The sequence below is a fragment of the Polistes fuscatus genome, unplaced genomic scaffold, assembly GCF_010416935.1.
Source record: "Polistes fuscatus isolate 324 unplaced genomic scaffold, CU_Pfus_HIC Scaffold33, whole genome shotgun sequence".
Lineage (NCBI taxonomy): Eukaryota > Metazoa > Arthropoda > Insecta > Hymenoptera > Vespidae > Polistes > Polistes fuscatus.
Window position 1 is genome coordinate 141,544 of NW_025113111.1, and position 6,469 is coordinate 148,012.

At 29.3% G+C, this 6,469-nt stretch overlaps 1 long non-coding RNA gene across 1 annotated transcript; it reads right to left on the minus strand.

Moving 5' to 3' along the window:
* Positions 1-4,906: 4,906 nt before the first annotated feature.
* LOC122520406 lies at positions 4,907-5,790 on the minus strand. Its single transcript, XR_006304523.1, has 3 exons — positions 5,624-5,790; positions 5,259-5,505; positions 4,907-5,064 (listed from the first exon to the last, which is right to left on the minus strand). It is a non-coding gene; the product is annotated as an uncharacterized LOC122520406 (long non-coding RNA).
* Positions 5,791-6,469: the final 679 nt, after the last annotated feature.

Genomic DNA, 6,469 nt, shown 5'->3' on the forward strand with positions numbered 1-6,469 from the left:
AACAAGGCATTTTTTATTAATTGCGCGAAATGTGAAAAAATTTATTGTTTTGAATGCTTTTACGAGAACTATCACTCTGGAACCTGCGTTTAATAAATAATTATAAATGTACAACAAATGTTAAAACTCATAGATATAAAAAAATTATACATGAAATTGTTAATGATTAGAATATATACGAATTTTATTTGTTAGTATATTGAAGATTTGTCTATTTTTATATAACTGTTAAAAAATAAAATGTTAACTGTAATTCAAGTAATCAATTTTCCTTTATTATTTGCGCAAGATTTTAAAAAATTTATTATTTCTAATTTTTTTTGTAATAAATAATTTCCTCTTTCCTGTATATATATAAAAATTAATAAATATGAAAAAAAAATTAGAAAACAGAAAGAAAAAAAATTAATAAAAAAAACTTTCCCCACGAAGGATCGAACACTGACTAACAGCGCGAGAAGCGAGAACGCTATTACTGACGCTATCGCGTCACTTGATACACAGTCGAAATTCAAATAATTTAAACATATATACAACAAAAGTCAAAACTAAAACCTTTTTTCTCAAAAACGACTGCGCATTTTGAAAAAACCCTTTACCACGATAACACCCTAAAAGTATACTACTAATATACCAAAGCTCGTTAAGATCTGTGGGGGTCCAAGTGTAAGGTCCCCTTGTTAGTCTACTATTTTCGCATTAATACTAAGTTTCGACATTCGCTACTAATTGTAAGTTTTCTACATTTGTTACTGTTTTTGACATTTGATACTGAGTTCATCATATATTTATATTTTCAACATTTTTTGTACTAATGTTAGATATATTCCTCAGGTATTGACGGGAGGAATAAGATTTACAAAAATTATTACTATTTTCTTTTACCAATTTTGAGCGAAAATTTCAGTCAAGAACGAAAAATTTTTTTCAAATAGACGCCATTTTGTCAAAAATCAAAATTTTTTTATTTCTTCATGTGAAAACCATTATTCATCTATCGACTAAAGAAATTTTTGCTAGATTTTTTTATTTTACCTAATCCAAATAAAAAATATCGTGCTCACCGCCGGAACCTTTTTCTGAGGACCTCCAGAAGATCGTCTACAGGAGCAGTACAACATTATATTTTTGAAATCGGACAACGGGGTCTTAAAATTTAATAAATTTGCTATAGTACATGTTTTTTTATATAAATGTTAAATAAAAGGTCTTTCAAAAAAAATTCTTAAAAAAACATGTTTTTTTGCGCTCGCAACTGATATAACCTTTTCAGCGTATACAAGCTCCAGGATTAAAATTCGCTAATAAGTATTTAGGACCGTATGTCGTAGTAAAAAATTTGCGTGATTCAAGACATATTGTTCAGAAAGCGGGAAAGGTGGAAGTGGTCCAGCTCAGACTTCACAGCGACGGAATTTAAGAAACCGTGGTCGAATGAAGAAGCGTTTTCTAGCGATTAAGAGTGTGACATTGGAGGACGAATGTAAAGCAGAATAGAAAAGTGTAGGAATGTAAGAATAAAAGTTAGAAAGTAAGAAAGAACATGCTTGTAGCGTACGTGATCTTAAGCACGTCGATCATGAAATCTGTTGCTACCCGCTATGGTGCGAAGTAGGGATTTCAAACGAAAAGGTAGTTAAAGGTGAAATACGCCAGAAACAAAAGACAACAAATAGATATTTCTAGAATAAGACAAAGATGCTTTTAAATCTACAGAGATATTTATAGAATAAGTAAAGATGTTTTTCTGATATGTAAAGCTACAAAAAATGTTGTCCCCTGTTGTTATGGTATGAAGGAATGAGAGAGTATGTGTGCATGTGTGTGCGCGTGTGTTTAGCGTAGTAAAGAAATAAGTAATGTAAGACAAAAGCGACTATATATATATATATATAGGAGAGAGCGTGTATGTGTGTGTATGCGATAAGCAGTTTACAAATAAAATAATGTTAATTCAAAAAAGCAAAGCAAGTTCTATACCGTGTCAGAATCTGTACTATTGTAAATATATCTGACCGCATATAAAAATATGACAAACAAAGAGTGAGGCCAGTTTTTGGTCAAGCTGTGAAGCCTTGACCAAGAAATGACCTAAAGAATTTTAAGGATAAAAGAAATTCAGGAATGAACAGGAAGCAATGTTTCGTGTTTCATGTGAATGTATATATAAATATAAGAACAGAAGAAATTTAAAGACGTAGATAATCGCTATTAGAAGTGCGAATATAGATATTTTTAGAATAACTAAAAACGATTTTCTTGGAAGTAAAACTACAAGCAATGTTGTTGTTTCTTTTAACACGTTGGATAGTGTGAGTATGAGTGTATGAAAAAGTATGTGTGCGTATTTATGGCGTACGTGACGACGAAGCAGAGTAGGGATTTAGAAAAAAAAGGTAAAGTTAAGGAGAAAGACACCGAAAAGAAATGACAATAGACGATAAATGATGAACGATAAACGATAGAAAGGCAAGAAGGTAGTTAAAGCAGGAAATTGTTTAGAAGTCTATAACAATGTTAATTGCGTACATTTCATTTTCAGGTTTCTTCGACTCACATAATCGGTGATTTATGGAAATAAAAATAAATTTGTTTTGTTTGTTACGTTACCGATTTAACGAAGTCTCGTATATTCTCCTAACAAATGATTAGCGAAAAAAATTAATGTTACATTCCGAGAGCGTATAAATCAGTTAGTAATTATAGCCATTACATCGGTATCTCTGTATCGCGTACCTTATCAAGCTGTACAGCATTTTGTTATTTCAAAAATCGCATTTTAATTTGTAAGGAAAATTTTTTAAAAATGAATTATATTTTCAATTTTTTTAATGATAATTTATAATAAGAATTATTGATATATGAATTAGATCCTAATTCTAAAATAGTAGCAAAATTACGGGCATAGAATTAATGAAAATAAAAGTCAAAGTGAATTGTTAATTGATTATTTACTGGATGCACTAAATAATACTATAGACGAAAATGAACTTATTGAAAATAGTAACATTTTTTAATTGAATGATGTTATTAAACATAAAGTAGCATCCAAAAATATAAGCGGGTCCAGAAATAACAGAGCACCGTACGTAATGTGTTAAGAATTAAAGTAAGATTATTACCATTTTCTGTAGTAGCTCGTGGAATTAGGCTCAATGGCACACCTTCGATCAACGATAATAAAATAACATTAGTCACGAGAAAAAATAACTAATTTTACTAAAATATATTCTGTTAAATATAATTATCTTGTAATCCATTCTTTCACGTTAACGATCAATTTTAATGAAAAACTCACTAATTTTACGTAAAGCAGATACACATTTATTAACGAGAAACACAAACACAAGATTCAACAGGGCAAACGAAAGTGACTTGGTTTGCTTCCTGATCTTCTTTATAAACCTATTCCTGCCCCCACTTCCCTGACAAGTTACTTCCTTTCCACAACGAACAGTTTTCAGAATATACGAACTTTGTTCCTCATTGGATAGTCATACGAACATACTGACGCCCACGAGGCTCATTGACTTAGGAAATTAACATATCTTGCGCGGAAAGCGACTAAAGTTGTTCTGAAAACACCCGCTTTTGCGTTGTGTGTGTTTGATTTTGGTGTGGTTGAGTGTGACGGGCGGCATGATGTATGTTGCCCGATAATGTATTCTTCTCAACATTGCTTAAATTGCATTTGGTGTTCTATAGAATATCTAAGTAAGCATTATGTACAATGCTTAGGAAAAGCCCTTCTCCTGTTTTCTACGTCGCCTAAAAACGCCTGGAATTGCTCATAATTGCGGCATTTCCCACTTGGACTATAACATATATATTACTATATAGATTTATTTAAAGATATAATTTGATAGGGGAAAAAATCGTAATTGTCTATAACTGTCCAAATCAATAATTAATAATCGTCGTGTTTTTTTTCTTTTAACGTCTTATTTCTTAACAAAATCATCTCTTACAACGTCGTACTATGCTCTTCGTTATTCGTCATACTTCTTAGCAGAATCTTTCAGTTTCTATCTACTGTAGGCAGAAAAAAGTACTCAGAGCGCAAAGGGTTGAGTTAAATGAAGTTTGTCAATTTATTAATTAAATCAATTAGATATATATTTTTACCTTCATCGTTGGAACATTCCAATTCTTCCTCATTGCTTTCATTTTCTAATCCATCATCTTGTTTTCTGTGTGTATAAATGTTTTTTCTTTAATTCTAATATGCCATTTAAAATAGAGGAATACCAAATGCTTAAGTTTTCCCACTGCCTTTTTCAGCAGCTCCAAGAATATTTCTTCTTACAAATATCGCTGGTGGCAATGTTAAAGATTGTATTGTTGTAGGAGTATAAAACTTTTCATCAGATAAAGCTTTTATTATTTCCTTTGGTGTACTAAGGAATTCTGCACTCCATACAGAAACGTAGATGATCATTTTTTCATTATTATTATCGTTGTTTTCGCACAAAATTTTCTCTTTTTGTTTACAAATTTTGTTTACGAATCGTTATAAAAATATCAAATCTTGCTACAAAATAATAACATGGAATTTTGAAGTTGATGATAATAAAAGGAAGCTTTTTCTGACTTCTAAATCAATAATTAAGCTTTAGAGCTTGTGTCGGTAAGGTAGATGCCATCAAATTTTACTCTTTTTTATGTAATTTCTATAGAATATAAATTTTTTGATGAGAGACTCTACGAGAACATGTTTGATTAGCGTCTGCTCGTTTTTTGTATAGTTTAGAATTAAAATTTTCAATCGATATAATTTTAACATTAGAATTGTTTTTTAACGACGAGGATGTCGAAGGTAAGGAATAACATTCGTGATTTTTATCATTTCGACACAAATGTGATCTTTTATAATAAGATTATTTCATTTTTTCTTTCTCATTTATCATTTCTCATTTTTCATTCTCATTCCATTTCTTTATTTACAGTTCCCATAATACTACACAATGTTTTTGATTTGAATAACTTCAATTGATATTCATCGAGAAGATTTAACATTTCTAATGAATCTACTTAAGAGATAAACATTTTCTATACTGTATGTTGCTGAAATATATAGTTATTGATTTACTTAATTTATAAGTGTGAATATATTACAAAAATATATTGGATGAAAAATATATAATTATATATTATAATAATAATTATATATATAAATATATGAGATATATGTAAATTCAATTATATATTATAAATATAATAATAATTAGAAAAAAGTAATGATTTCAATAAAAACTCACCGCTATTATTTGTCTTCTCATCTCTATCAGATTTTTCATTATTTATTTGACGATTCGCGCAAGCTTGAAAAAGTTGTAGGAAATTCATCAGCATGGTCTTTCACGTATTTATTCGATAATAAGTCAGCATAATGCGTTGATACTTTATAATCTGATGGCCAATCATCGTATATCGTATTTCTCAAGAAGTTTCTTTTTCATTTTGTTGGTTCCGCCAGTGGATATGTTTTAACCTCAATTGATTTTTCTAATAGCAATAATAAATGACTTATACTCGCATTTGTCAATTTGTCAAATAATAAAATTATTAAAAAAAAAAAAAAAAATAAGTAACCTATTTGTATAATTATGCGTAAATTACTTACTTAAAACAGAAGAAATATCAATTTCTTTGATACCTTCATCCGAAGAAACATTAATTACTTCATAATTTTCTTTATTCGCGATACTTTGTATCGAAGAAAGATGATTTGATTTTTTAGAAATTAAAGACGGTAAAGGTAGAAGATTATCGTGATCAATATATTTAATATCACGGTATACGTTCCGGACTTTCAAATAATTACACGTAGATTCACGTTGATATTTTTCGTTTGTAGATTTGTTATCTAATACTTCTAGTACATTCACGTTTGTAGATTTGTTTTTTAATACTTTTGGTACATTCACGTTTTTCTAATTTCTTTTAATAAATTGTATTTCCGATTCGCTAACGGACGTTGCTGATACGACGAATCTTCTTCCTCTTTTATTAACACATCTAATTTTTTATTGTTAGGTTTAATTTTGGAAAAATTTTTTTTACGTTTAATCTGTTTCTTATTATCAAATGTATGTCCCTTAATACTAGTTTCATTTTTTGCTTTACGCTGTCCGACGAGGTACACTTTATATACGAAATCGATCATGAACTACTGACAATATCACGTTTAATGGGAGTGCTAATAATTTTAATACCGTTTTATACATTTTAGGATGTAAAATAAAATTCTTCGATGTTACGTTTACAATAACTAAATACGATTTGACTTCATCTCTATGGAACATTATATTATATTACTACATACAAGTTTTTATTTCCTTTTTAACACAAGTTTAGAGTTTTTTCTAAATGTTTTTTTTTAAATGTATATATTCATATGTAGGAGTGGTAGTAACAGTAGCTTAAAAACAAAAGCGGCGTGAGTGACGATTAACGACCATGAATAAGA